At 46.2% G+C, this 14,981-nt stretch overlaps 1 long non-coding RNA gene across 1 annotated transcript; it reads right to left on the bottom strand.

The window, feature by feature from the left end:
• Positions 1 to 372: 372 nt before the first annotated feature.
• LOC130678916 (uncharacterized) lies at positions 373 to 13,547 on the bottom strand. Its single transcript, XR_008991871.1, has 2 exons — positions 1,612 to 13,547; positions 373 to 888 (listed from the first exon to the last, which is right to left on the bottom strand). It is a non-coding gene; the product is annotated as an uncharacterized LOC130678916 (long non-coding RNA).
• Positions 13,548 to 14,981: the final 1,434 nt, after the last annotated feature.

Genomic DNA, 14,981 nt, shown 5'->3' with positions numbered 1-14,981 from the left:
TTTCTCATGACTGTTTTTTTTGTATTTTAAAAATAATATGGAAACTTTTCTGGTGTCTGGTGAGGACTTCAACACCATACGTTCAGGGCAGGACTTAAGAAATGAATTCTAGAACGAGGGAGGTGATCTGTCACTGGAGGAGCAGCAGGCAAATCACTGGAGGAGCAGCAGGCAAGCTCCAAGTGCACAGGAGGGGCCCGTGCACCCCACTGGGTGGGGATGCCGTGTGGAGAGTGGGCACAGGAGCTCGGAGGGACGTCCAGGGAGGCACAGTGCCTAGGGCCCACAAATATGTTTAAATTTAGCATCTTTTAAAATCAGAAGAAAAATATGACTATAATAATGATAATGAACATATATGAGAAATTCAGCCTAGATTATATCCATCTTTATACCAATATTGGCATAAAATATCATTTTATTATTTATGGAGGAAGGAGCCCCGGGCTGGGTTGGGCTGTCCCCAGACAGAGGGTCAGTTTGGGGCCCCAGGGGCGCCATCTGGGTGCCCCGTGAAGCCGGCTTCTCTGAAGGCCAGCCGGGCGGGGCTGACGCAGCCTGCTGTGAGGAGGAGCCGGGCCGTTCCATATGTCTGTGTGTGTTCCTGTGCACACATACGTGTTTCACAAAGGATTCCCAGACCCCTAAGTGTCAGACCCAATTCTCGAGGCAGGTGACCGCAAGGCGGGAGTCAGATGTGGCCATGAGGGCCTGGTACTCCTGGCCCTCGGGTGAGGGGTTGTCACTCAGTGGAGGAGACGTGATGGCATCTTCCAGCCATTGTCCCCCCAGGAGAAGACAGGCTGCTGGCCCTCCTCGGCCCCCACAAACCCGGTCCAGCACAGCCGTGTCCCATAGAAACGTGACGTCAGCCACAAACAGTGACACCTGCAATTGAACGTGTACTAGCAGCCGTGTTTTTTAAAAGGTAAAAATAAGTGAAATTCACTTTAATAAGACAATTTATTTTATCTAATATATATCTAAAATAGTATACTCCAACATGAAATTCATATGAAATGATTAATGAAACACTTTACCTTTCCTTTTCATTTACATCTTTGAAATCCAGAGTGGTTTCCAAATAGATGGCTCAGTTTGGACAGACTTTCCAAATCTGAAAGGCTCCATGGCCACATGTGGCATGTGGTGACGGCTATACTGCACTGGGTGGTGCAGATTGAGCAGGTCCCCGTGGCCCTAAACCCACCCCCAGCCCACCAAGGCAGGGAGCTAGTTTTTCTGCTTCTTTTTTGCCAGTGGCCCTTCTGGGCCAGGGTGAAGAACGCTTCCACAGGCTGGGCAGGCCCCCAGCAGCCCTGAGAGCTGAAAGAAAGGGTGTGGGGGCTGCAGGTTTCCAGGACGAGGGGGGACTGCAGCAAAGGGTTCTTCGGCCATGCTCCCAGACACCAGGGGGACGGTACAAAGGACTGGCTTCAGGGTACAATAGTGGGGCGGTTAGTCACAGTGCGGGCAGCGGGCAGGCAGACAGAGCTCCCTGTGTCTGCGCTGGCCAGGCTGGGCCCTGCAGCCCGATTCCCCTACCCTGCCTGGGGCTTTGTTTGCACCCCTCCCTAGTCTCCGATTAACCCCCTGCTGCCCACTGCCTACCTGGCCGCCTGGCTGGGGCATCCTTACCAGGCTCTGGTTTCCATCAGCCACCTGGGCCAGAGGCAAACTCCGTCTAGAAACTGGGCTCAGGCCTGCAGGAATTCATTGGCGTCTCTTGGGCAAGAGGCGTTGTCCGAGCAGCTCCGTCACCGTGCCTGTGCAGCACTTGTGCAGCTTGAGGAGGGGTTTTCAGATGAGTTAGAGAGCAGCGTGTACTGAGCTCCCTACTGAAAGATGTCAGCGGCATGTGTGAGCATTCACCATGCATGGGCCCTGCACTTCTGGAAACAATGAGAAGCCAAAACTGTGAAAAATGGAGGAGTGGCCCTGAAGCTGGTGCCTGCACTACATGTTTTAAAGTGAACAGACTGATATAAATATTTTAATTGTGTGCATAGATAGATGGAGAAGATAAAATAAATTAGTCATGTCCCAGCCCTGTCTCAGGACACTTTGAAAGCAGGACTTCTGTCAGCATTTGCTATTGGCTAGTTACAATTAAAATCTCGACTTCTAGGTTGCAATCCCAGCATCTCAGAGAGGGAATTAGTTGTTTGTTGTGATTTGACAGTTAAATTATTAACACGTGGAAAAGGTAACTGCCCCCCAAAACGTTTAAAACACCGTTAAGGGTCTCTTGTCTCTTTTAAATTTAAAAATGATCTGCAGAGATTCTGCTTTGTAGCCCTTCTTTGCTAAATTAAAGTGGTGTGTGTTTTGAGTTTAGAAGGCAAGATGGTTTGCCGTGCCCAGGGTGAGGAGGGGAAGTAAAGTAAAGGCTCTTTTGAAAATGTGCCATCCACTACAGCTTAAAGATTTCAAGCACCACATTTTTCTTGGAGGAAGTAAATGCCTCTGATTTAATCATCTTACCTGTTGATTACATTTTATAATCATTTCTTTTATAATTTAATCCTTGTCTGAAACTAAGGATGTCTTCAGAATATAAAAAGCCAAGGTCTGCTTGGTCCATGAGATGTTGGTGCCTCTTTGTTGAGAACTCACTGGATGAGGAATTGGGGCCCCGTGGATGGAACATGGTGTGTGTGCTGCACCGCACCCCACTGCACCCCATTGCCTGCAGAAAACCTGTGATGGGAGACATATGTGCAGCGCACATCATTTTGTTCTGATTTATTTTAAACCAGTTAAGATGATTTTAGCACAAAGAGTGGTGTAGCTCGCTTGCATTCTGAGAGCCATTGGATTTTCAAGCTGGAGTACAATTTTTTTTTTTCAAAATCCAAATTTAGAAATTGCCTTTTAGAGTAGAACATAACATGCTGGTTTGCCTTTTAACTCACTTTTAAAGAAAGAGATGTAAGATCAAATACATTTGATTTGCAAATGTATTTAAGCTGTTGTTATGAAGGGACTGGAATTGGCCCACTTCTTTGAAAATATGATAAGGAAAGGTGTGTGCCCCCACAGGCATACTGCGTTCCTCAGTGGAAATATGGCTGCAGCTTTGACTCACACTCCAGAGGCTCCACAAACATGTACCTGAGACACTGTCCTAGGCACGTTTTCCTCTTGCCAGGAGGAGTGTGGCATTTGGCTCTCATATTATCATGTGAAATGGACAGCACCTGCCTGGCTGAGGCAAAGCCACCTCGGCCAGGCCGCTTTTCAGCGTGACCCGCACGCTGGGGCATATCTCAAGTGATAAGTGGGCCCTGTGCAAATAGCTCTATTTTGAAGCAAATCCCACAACATCTTCACTAATTCCAATTCCACCTGGCCATAGGCACCACCTCCAGTAATGGAGGAAAAAAACTGGAAATAATGGGAACCACACTAGACCCCTGGGGAAAATGCCTTCCCTGCAGGAAGGTGCCGGGATCGGAGGTCTGGAAGCTGTTGTAGGGACCTGGGAGACTCAAAACCCCTGTCCAAGTCCTGGCGCTCTCTGCTCCTCCAAACCTCAGTCTCCCAGATTTAAAATGAGAAGAAAGTGTCCATCCCGGCCCACTGTCGGGGGTTGCCGTGGGAATATGACAACGGCAGGCAGTATCTGCCTAGCGACGCTGCCCAGTTTCATTTTCTGTTTCAGAGTGTTTCTCTGAAGGGTAAAGTGCCAGAGATACGTGAACTACCGTTATATACATCTTAATAACTTGCCCGGAAATATAGGACTATTATTGTTTGTGTTAAACTTGTAAATATTAGCAGTAATTCATTTGACCCTTAAAATGAATTCTATCTTTTTGACTTTTAATAAATATAGTTGTCTCAGTAATATGATCCTTTTCTGATTACGAAGGCAATATCCATAGAACATTTGGGAAATACAGAAAAATACACGTATGGGAACATTCTTCATCATCCTCTTCCCTAAAGCTGCTGTCATATTTCCACATATTTCCTTCCAGGCTTTCCTCAGCCTTGTCAGTTCTGGTGACATCTATTTTCGGCTAACTCCATGCTGCTCTTCGGCTGGGTCCTCCTGTCCTCTTTGTGCTTCTGTTCTTCGTGGAAGTTGCTCCTCTCTGGCCTCCACCTCCTGCCAGCAGGCCCAGCACAGGCCCTGGTGTTGAGGGAGAAGATTGGGGGCTCCATGGCGCCTAGTCCCATCTCCTGCTGTCCTGGGAGCGGTGTCAGGGCAGGCCACACAAACCGCCAGCTGACCCCATGGCAGAGCCCAGGCACTGGGAGAAGGGGCAAGTGGCATAAAACAGTGTCTCACAGGCCCAAACCTTGGAGAGGCAAAAGAGCCCAGCGAGGCCTTCTCCAGGCAGGAGACAGCAGGCTGGTGGGAGGAAGGCAGGACCCTGCAGCTTGGGGCAAATGGTGAAAAGCAAGCCTGAGGTTTGAGTTCCCAGCAAAGAAAGAGACTTGGGCCAGATCCCTTCTTAGGTGTGCAACGTCCTGTCAGAACTGTTGAGATAATGTTTCTAAGGTGTTTGGCTTTATAGTCCTGATTTAAACCCACCGAACTGCCACGGGTCAGTGCCAACAGGCTCGGAAGGCAGACCCAGACCAGCACTTTTGTGCCAGGGCACAATTCCCAGAGGCCATGTCGCAATCAGGGTGTGCCTCGGCTGGTCCCACAAATCCTGCAGGCAAAGTTCCACATCACCAGGCCTGTGGAGGGGGACAGACTGATTTCCGTATTGCTTTCTGGAATAACCACCACCTCAAGGGAATGCTAGAATTTCCAAGTTCATTTCTGATAGGATAAATAGAGTCTATGGGGCCTCTCTTAGCTCCCTTAGAATAATGTAGCAGATTCAGCATCTTAACAATAGATTATTAGAGATTTATTAATAACCCACACTGCAGACACACTTCACAGGCAAGGCCATTGGTTGCAGTGTTATTTACAGTTGAGAAATATTAGCGAGAAATTAAATTTGGAATAATAGGGAATGCTGGGGCAAATTATCACGTAACAAAATAATGGAATATTGTGTCACTGTCAAAATGCTGTTGACAAAGAGTTTATGAGGGCATGGGAAGGTATGGGATACAGCATTTCACAAATAGTAACTCTGTATGTAAATTATGTAACTATGCATATGTCACTGTTGGAAAGGAAGTAAAATAGAATATTATTTCTGGATAATGGCATATAGGTGACTTTTCCTTTTTGCATGTATTTTATATTTGGATTATTTATATTTTATACTTTTTACTGAATCTCTTATTTTAAATATTTATCTTTATATTTTATTCTTAAATTACACTTTGCTGTGTCTTCTCTAACACATGGTATTGTTGTAAGTAAGAAAAAGTCCTTTTTAAAGCTCTGTGAAATCTAGACAAATGGCATATTTTCCTTCAATAATTATGGATAGATGGCATGTGGCAGAAATATTCGTTAGGCCAACAAATATGTATAGTAAGTAAATATTATTATTCTCTTATGAAAGATTTGTGCATTGATAGTTTATTCATCAAAGAGTACATGAGTTCACCTAATCAAACATATGTGCTTGGACAAGCAGGGCATAAAAATCTCGATTAAGATTTTGTGTGAATTTAAGGCAAAGTACTTTTGCCTCCCAAACAGTAACATCAGGAAGGAAAAAAATGCATTCTCGATCTTCTTGGATATTTGGTCCAATAATAACCCTCCCGTTGTAGAGCTGTGTGTGTGGTTTTGAGTTCGTGCTTTCTGCTTCTACTGCTTGGTTTTTAAGAGCAATTTAAAAGATTCTGCAAGTTCGTATCTGGAGAAGTATACAGATCTTGGATTCGTAATGCCAGATGATAAACTGCGGTCTTTGTGTAGAAATTTTAATGGTTTATTTGTATTCATTATTTGCCTTCTTTAAAGAAAGAAAAGAAAACATAATTTTTTCTCCAGCTTCTGCTTCCCTGGACTTCTAGATCTCAAACTGTCATTCTACACTCCCGAGTCACCTGCTGATTCACAGCGAGGGGTGCATCGCCCGTGGCAAGACGAAAGGCAGGGGTTTCCTTTCTTAACCATAAAGCTACAGAATTTTGTGATATGGAAAAATCCGCCCGTGTTCCCATCTCCTGCATCTTAGCCTTCAAGCAAGTGCCATTGGATTCCCTGTAAAAGGAACTCCCAGGACCAGCAGCGTCGGGAAGGGCAGAGTCACTAAAATGCAGGGATCCGGGAAGTAGCACACCGTCCCGGTCGGCCTGAAGGCCGGGCCGGGGGCTCCCCGGGACGGCTGCCCCGCTGTCCGGCCGCACAGGTGAGCCAGGGGCCGCCGGCCCGGAGCCCCCTGCAGGGCCGCCCGCCGCCCGCGCGCTGCAGACCCGGCAAGGCCTCGGCGGCCCGGCCTCAGTTTCCCCGGCGGCCCCGGCGGGAAGGGCTGTGCAGCAGCGGCCGGGCCGGCCCGTCGGGCTGGGAGGGCCCGGGGCGCGACCCTCTAATCCGCTTTAGTCGGGGTCTTGCGCGCTTTGCTCGCGCAGAGTAAACAGGGCGGGCGAACAAAGCGGCGGCCGCCGGCCCGCGACTCCCTGACCCCGGGGTCGCGCCCTTTGTTCGCCCTCAATGGGGCCGCCCCGCCGCCCGCCCGCGGCTAATTGGGGCGCGTGCCGCCGCCGCGGCCGAGGACCCCCACGCGGGCGCGGACCCCGCCGGGACCCCCGCTCCGCCCCGGCTCGGGCCCGGGACCCCGGACCCGGCGCCGACCCGAACTCGGACCCCCGCCGGGCCTCGGACCCGGACCGCGGACCCTGGCCCCGGCCTCCGGTTCGGACCTCCCCACGCAGCCCCCGCCCCAGACTCAGACCGCGGCCCACCGGCCCCGCCGCGGGCCCAGACCTCAGGCCCCACGCCGCTCCCGACGCGGCCACTCGGCCCGGCCCGCGCGGACCCGCCCGCCGCCGGAGCCGCGAGCCGGGGGGGCTGCCTGGCGGAGGTGGACCCCGAGCATCCATCGCGGCCAAGCGGGGGCCTGTCGGCCGGGGAAGGGGCCTCGGCGACTCTGCCGCCCTGGGCCCGAGGCCCGCGGGGTGCAGGCAGGAGAGGTTTGCTGTGCCTCTTCTTTCTCTGCTGGGAATCCTGCAGGTGGGAAAGAAAAGGAACCGGGAAGGCAGAATTCAGCCTCCCAGAGGGAAAATCAGGAGCCTTCAGCCCCTCCCGGGCGGTGAGCCCTCCCACAGCCCCTCTTCTCCGCAGAGCGCACCCTTTCCAGAGCCGGGGGCGGTTTTAGGTGAGACTGGCTGTGCAGGGCGCTGAGGCAGATGACACCAAATTCAGGCCCTGACCATTCCATGTCCTCTCTTCTTTGTTTTTAACTCAAATGGTGGACAAGGTTATAATTTTTATCCCAAGAAGCTTTTGAAGCTTAGCTCCTTGTAACTTTTTTTTTTTTTAAAGGTTTTTATCTCTTTTAAAAAGCACTTTTTCTTGTAATTAGGGGCAAAAAGGAAACAAGAGAAAGGGGTCTCAGTAAGGGTTTGCCTTTGTGGATGAACAGAGCAGCCTCTACGTCTCAGCCAAGCCAACGTGAGGCCCTCTGGTCCGCGCCTCATTTATTTCATAGTTTTCTTCACGTTGCTTTGCCAGGGAGACTTTAAAATGCTAAGTTTGTTTCTGAGCTTGTCTTCTGTGGTGGGCCATATTTGAATGTAGAATTTGGCTTCAGAAAGATGTGGTGGTCCAGAGGATAGAGCTGGGGTGGGGGTCCCAGGTGTACACGAGCTGGGTAAGGCGGATGCTCCAGTGAATGTCAGGGTGTGGGGCAAATCTCTGCTGCAGAGGCAACCCTGTGGAGCCATGCCTGCGATCATCCCTTTCTGTAGAACTAGTTCCCAAACAACCCAGTTCCCTGGTTCTTTGCCCCTTCCTCACTGTCATTCCTCCACTGCCAAGGCTCAAACCTGGCCTTTCTCTTTTCTGAGGAGCAATAGCTCGATCGGATCAGCATACATTTGCCCTGAAGAATGCTGATGTCCAGGCCTGGGACACTGGCCACCCTTGCAGGAGAGAGCCTTTTCACAGGGAGCCGGCCATCAGTGGTTCTTGCTGACACAGGACTTTGAGGTCTTTCCAGGCCATCCTGGTCACCTGCTCGGCCTTTCATACTACCAGCAGCGGCCTGCCAGGTTCAGAGAAGACTGCAATGGATAAGGTCAGGTGGGGCTCATTAGCTGCTTGGCTGGGGAAAACCCTGGTTCAGGGTGCTGGCACCCAGGAGAAAGTGTGGTGGACAGAGGGCACTGTTGGCCCCTCAGCTCAGGCAGGGCGGCTTCCTTACAAGGACTCAGGCAGGCCTGGTGGGGGTCTCGTGTCTGCAGTTTTACCCTCCAAGGTGGATTCATCCCAGCCCAGTTTTGAAGGAGTGGCCAGGATGCACCCGGCAGGGAGAGGTGGATGCCTCAGGTGGCCATAGCTGGCTGTAGGGGTGCAGGGTTGCCAAAGCTGGCCAGCTTAAGGCAGTTCTGGGGCTCAGATTTCAATGGGGCTCTGTTTTTCCTGGAAACTGTTCTTAACCTATAAAATAAGCCTATGTGTATATGAGTGAGAAGAGGTAGGTGGTGATGTTTTCCTTGAAAAAAAAAAAGGCAAAAATAACAAAGGGGCATGTGTGCCTGAGGGTCCCAGGTCTGTGCAATATTAAACCAAGTCACTATTCCACCCACCTGAGCCTCAGTTTCCCTGGCCTTTAAGGAACTATGATAATCCTGTTGTCCTGTGGAGTCGTGGGCATGGCCTGAGATGGGGTGAGACCACTGTAAATTATGAAGCGCTTGCTATCCTAGTACCTTAGGAGAAACCCTCTACTCCGAGGCCCTTGTTTTATGATCTCAAAATGCTTAGCTTGGCGGCTTACATGGAACCTGGCACTGATGCAGTTTCTGTTGACTTGAACTGTATGGAAACCCTCTTCACTGGCTATGAGAAGGGTGTGGGCCATGCATAGTGAGAAAGCAGGCTCAATAAAGAGCATCCCCAGCCCCTCAAGGCCTTTGAACTTGACAAGTCAAGTGACCCCCAATTTGGGGGATTGGAATTGATGATCTGGAGACCTTCCTACTCTGGACATGTATGCCTAAGAGCCCTGAATGATTATCCTGGGCCGTCAGCGGGGTCCAAACCCCAGCTGGCTCTGCACAGTTTGACCTCTCCTGAGGGATCCGGAGCTGCAGGGCAGAGAGCGCACCTCAGCCCCACCCCGTGCCTTACTTCCCAGTGCTGACCTTGCTGCTGTCCTAATGACGATGAATGAGGTCAGCTTGGTTTGCCATTCACAAAACACAGGTTTTGTTTTTTCTTTTATTCCAAGGAAATATTTTCTATATCTGAGACGGGTCCTTGTCATCTACACCAGGTTGTTTTTACTGGTTTTGGGTGTTTGCATACGTGGAATGAAAAAGGGAGTGACCCAAAGAGAATACAGGTAGAGCCTGCCCCTCTTCCCGAGTTAGGGGCTCTCCACCAGGACCTCAACTCAGCCCCAAGCCTCAGCGGCAGCAAAATGTTCATTTCTATACATACGTACACATACACACATGATTGCGTGCACATGCGCACGCACATATCCCAGGGTAGAATCCTCGTGTTGCTAACATTTAATGTTCTAATATTAAAGTTTGAGGCACCAACAGGCTGTCTTAAAAGGCTCATTCAGCCTGTCTGCCTTGGAGCTATTTTATTTACAAGTCTTCTTGTTGCTCAAAGAACTCTGTGTTTCTTGCAGACTCTGTTCGGGTGGTTGAGTGTTTGGGTTTTTGGCTACAGCTGGTTAATTTTTCCGAATCTGTAGATCCAGGTGTGCGTTGAGAAGTTTTTTCCCAGCAAGAGAAGTTTCCCAGTGAGTCTTAGAGTCCTCCTAAAAATTTCCGGCGTTCTGCTTGTGAGAGACTGCCAATTTCTGAGAAGTTGTCAGAACGAGGGAAGGAGGCGGCTGTCTCTCCTAGGTAGGAACACTGGGAAGAACCCACTTTGGAAGCAGGATCTTGTAGCAGACTACAGAGCAGAAAAACTGCTTAACGGATAAGATGTTAGCAGAGGCGCAAACCCTTGATGATAGTTAAGAATTTCTGCCTGTGCACACCATCGAAAACCAAGCACGGGAGTGAAAGTGCCTATCCACACCTCTTATAATTCTGAAATGTTTTAAAATATATGTTTTCATGTAAAAATTATATAGACTCTTATTTCCAAGGTTAGTGTCATCCCTTGTCTATCGCTAACATTACCACTTTCTTTTGGTTAAAAAAAAATGAACTTCATGTTCTTTTAAAATTAGGAATTCCACCAAAAGTTGCTCTATAAATAGCAAGAAACAAAACAGAACAAAAGCACCGGCTTTCTTTTTAGTTTAGTTTTTTTTTTTTGCAGCCATCAAATATTATCTCGTCTTGCAGTGATAAATTTAGTTAAAACAAGTCTTCACTTTGTGTGGAAGGGATACATATGAAAAATCCAACCTTAACCTTATCTGTCTGTAACTGAATCTAAAGGCTAAACATATTTAGAAAATCAGGAAAATGAAACTGTCATTACATATAAAGCAAATTACTCACTTGTGTTGCATGAAATCCTATTAGATTTAAAAAAATAAGACAGGACTATTTCAATAAATAAGGCCACTGTGGTCACAGTTCAAATAACTTCTAACTGACCCCCACACCACACCCCAACAAAAATCACTCATTCTGTTTGTGTTCACTTTGCAGCTTAGGCTGTGTTGTGAACATTTTAAAGACATGATCTCTGTACTCTTGATTTTTGAAAAAGTTCTTGCTGTCCCTTGCAATTTAACAATGAACCATTTGCATTCTAATTAGGGTTTATTTTCTTTATTATTATTTTCCTTTATTACAGAGGACATATCAGTTACCTAGGTCACTGAAGAACTGTGTGGCTAAGAAATGGTGAAAGTTCTCATTTGGGGTGGGCAGAAAGAAATTCAACTTTCATTAGTATTTCAGCATGATTTAAAAATTTTTTAAAGTAAAATTTGACAGTTTTTAAAGTGTAAAAATTGCTTCAAATTTTAATAGTTAAATTCTGAGATGTGATTCAAAAAGAATATGCAGTCATTAAAATAATGACTATTTCAGCCCCTATAAAGGATTGATAAGATGCAAAAATACTTCAAATAAATCAAGTCTTTCAACTGTCAAAGGAAGGCATTCCTTAGACATTTGGGAAATAAAATACTTTTCAAATTTTATAAAGTCTTTTCACTTTCATGGAAATAAATACCTCCGTTTACTAGAATTTGTTAAACTCCAAATTCTAATGTATCTTTAATTGTCAATACAAATTTGCGGTAAGCAGCACAATAAATTCTTTAGGAAAATGTTAACATCCCAACTTATGAATTGGGAAGAAATTATAGGATTGAGCAACTGAAATTCAGCACCCACTTCTCTTGGAAAGGTAATTTTGATTTTTAAAAAATTTAGTTTGTACTGTGTTTTTTCTCATTCCTTATATGAAACTAAGAATCTAGTTTTGGCGTTTGATAGTTGTATGTATAGCCAGGGATATTGGCCTGTTATCCTTCATTCACATTTTCTGATTTGTGTTGTTACTACTTAGGAATGGAAACTATGAATTGTAATTCCTCATCTATAAGAGAAAAAATTTTCATACTAGCATGTATCTATTATATACAGTATATTCACATATTTCTGCATAGGATTGAATGCACATTTATTGTAGACTTCTGGTTGTTTTATGCCCTATTTGAAAAATATTAACTCCTTAAGAGTGCTTTCAGCATTGTTAACTTTTTAAAAATATATATATACACACATAACACATCATGAGATGTGAATGTGTGGACTTCCAAAATGTGTTAAATATGATAAAACAGCTGTTCACAGGTTTCTAAGCAGACACATGATTGCACGGGTGTGGAGTTACCACCTATCAGTCAGGAGAGAACACAGGCACACGACTGATCATTGTCAGCTGCAGGCACACTAAATCTGTTTTTTATATTTTTTACAAAAGGAGAGAAGATATAGAAATGGTCTGCCAGTATGCCGGGCGGGGGTTGTAGGGGAGGCTGCTAATGTAGTGTCTGCCGTGGGCTTTGTTCCTCAAACATGCTGTCCTTCGGCCAGAATTTTATTTCTGTTGCTTGTTAACTAATGCCAGGTTTGACATGAAACTGAGTTAACTAAAGCAAAAGATTGTGAAATGCTTCATTATGTTTGGAAGGAAAGAATCCTTCCTATGGATATTTGCTCACATTTCCTCACCCAGCCTGAGACCCTACAAATGCCATTACCTCTTTCCCTGTTCTTCTGTCTTTACTGGTAGGTTTCTTTACCCTCTCTTCTTCCTCAACTATCTCTGTAAGGAAAACAAAAATACTGACCCAGGGTAAACCAATGTCAGTAGGCTCATGTGCAAATAACAGAGTAAAAATGAGCCCTTCCTAAAGTAGGAGTACAAGTTATTATGAAATAGGTGTATCAAAATGGAATCCCATATTTGCAAACTATTTCTTCACAAAGGTGAAGAATAAAATCAGAAGCCTGGTTTGCCTTTACAAAAAGTACCCAAAGCTTCTGAGCAGCTCCCCCAAAGGGCACATTGTCGGGGATGAGTGAAGAAGTGGCATCTTACCCAGGGGCCGCCTCATACTTGCAATCTCGCTTATTGGGCCAGCTTTAAAAACATCATTATTCTTGGGTGTTGCACGTTGAACGTTCAAAACCCAAGTGAAAATGGAAGTTTTCACAAACACTCATCCTACTCACTAATTCGATTAAATGCATCTGTTTACTAAGTCCTCAGAACGCCTTGCATACTGAACATTTTAAACTATCAAATGTGGCTACACTGAGAAAAGCAAACTGAAGTGCCCTGGTTTTCATGGGCCGGACCGCCGCAAGGGCTGAGCGGGGACACACGGGTGCAGGAGCAGAGCAGGAAGTTGCCGGCTGCATTCCCATTAGGCAGATCTTGGAAGAAATCAGGAAAAAATAACTGTATAAGGCTGATACTATAAACATCCTGGTATAGCGAGAGCCTTCCTATGACTTATTTTTCAAACATCTGACCTTAGGCATGGTCCCTGGCCCAAAGGCACAGACCAAGTTTTTCCTCCAGAAAACTTGCCCATCACAGTGTTCATCAACCAAGTGCGTTTTCCAGGGTTCCTTCTGAACCATTTGAGCACTTTTTAATAGTACTTTGAATAATATAACATGATAACAACTTAGAAAAAGACTTTCAAAAACCAGCCTGAATAATATCCACTGGAATTACCCAAGTGCTATTATTTTCCTTGAATAAAGCAGAATTTGATTTCTGAATTTGCAACCAAATTACATATAAATCCTTGCCAAGTATGGGGGGATTTTTTTTAGAAGAGAGTGTGTGCTCTTGAATATTGTTCTGACTCACCTGATTTCTTGTTTTGCCAAATAAAAATTAGAAGGAGGAAAAAGGCATTAAATCATTATTGTGTGTGAGAGCAAGGGGGAAAAATCAGCTAATAAAAAGGCTAGTGGATCGGTATGATTATACAATGATTTCAGGTGAAAATTACAAAGCTAATATCCTGGCACATTTAGTCATTGCCTTCAGTAATGATACGGTTGTCAAATTTGTATTTGTGCCAATGGAACAAAAGTTGTAAGAGGCATAATGGAAGATAATCTCTTTTTTTTTGTGGCTTTTTAAGTTCAGTGTTTTAATCCACCCATTTAATCACAAAACATATATCACATCAGTTATAATATTTAGTGTTTAGGAAAGTGATTATAAATAGATTATAGCATGGTCGTCAGATGCATGTGTGTGTGAATGTATCTCAAAGGCATGCAGCATGTCTAGTTTGCATTTGGGACCAGTTTTATATGGAATAGTCACCATATATTTGTTTTGTTTTCAAAATCCCCATTCTGTTGTTACCGAGCTTGCTCATTATTTTATAAAAACAAGATTTGGTATTAAAAGGGCCCGATACTTTACGCTGTTGAGATCTCTGCACTCAGTCCACTGTCTGAAAGTGTTTTTGTTGGGAGGCTCCCAAAGTGGTTCAACCACAGAATGTCTTTAATACGTTTTTTAAAGTAGTTGAACCTTAGGTGAAGATGGGGCACCATCATGGCAGTCAGTGGCTGGACTCGTGGTGTGGGCGAGCAGGATGGGTTATAGAGGGACCTGTGTGGCTTTTTGGTACTGCCCAGCACCTTATCATCTCCTGGGAATGTGTTCTCTTATTCCATACATCCTGCTTGGGGCTGGGAATTATAATAGTGAAGAAAATTATAAAGGACTGTGATAGGCAAGGGAGACAACCATCTCTCCCTGCCCTAACGCTGGAACGTGAGCACAGCTTCCCCAGCTCTTTGGTTGCGGAGAGGGCCCTTGTTTTCTGAGCAAGGAGGAATGTGGAGTTCCTGGGCTTCCTGCGTCTCATCTCTCACCCCATAGTCCTTGAGGTTGGGAGGGCCACCCTGGACCTTCCTCAGGGCAGGAGTGAAACTCACCCCACTGTGAAATCACCCCTGCTTGGGCTGTCGCTGAGCGTTGTCAGCGGCTATGGAAAGTGAAAGTTGGTCAGGATTTCAGTGAAAAGATTAACCGGAAAACATTGCTGCTCCATTTTATAAAACTAAATTTTCTCATGAAAAAAAACAAAACTATTCCTAGGAAGAAGAGGCCACAGTAAGATCCTAACACCCAGGAAGGCCAATTTGGAAGATTTCTTAATATATCCTGTTTTTTTTCCTCCCTCCCCTCTCTTCCTCTTCCCCGAATTGTGTATGTCCTAGAGTGGTGGCAATGAGTGGGTGGGTGTCCAGCACAATTCAAGGCCAAGGTCATGGGGGTCTAGGGAGCCTCCAAGGAGGGTCACGAGGCAGCAGAGGCCCTGGCAGACCTGCTCCGGCTACCCCAGCCCAGCCTTGCCCGGGTGGCCAGTTCCTCTTCCTGGGCAGTGCAATCCAAGGTGGAATGGAGTTTCCTG

This window comes from Manis pentadactyla, chromosome 10 (genome assembly GCF_030020395.1).
Source record: "Manis pentadactyla isolate mManPen7 chromosome 10, mManPen7.hap1, whole genome shotgun sequence".
In the NCBI taxonomy this organism is placed as follows: domain Eukaryota; kingdom Metazoa; phylum Chordata; class Mammalia; order Pholidota; family Manidae; genus Manis; species Manis pentadactyla.
Note: the sequence above shows the minus strand (reverse complement) of the source record. Positions and strands in the feature narration are given on the sequence as shown.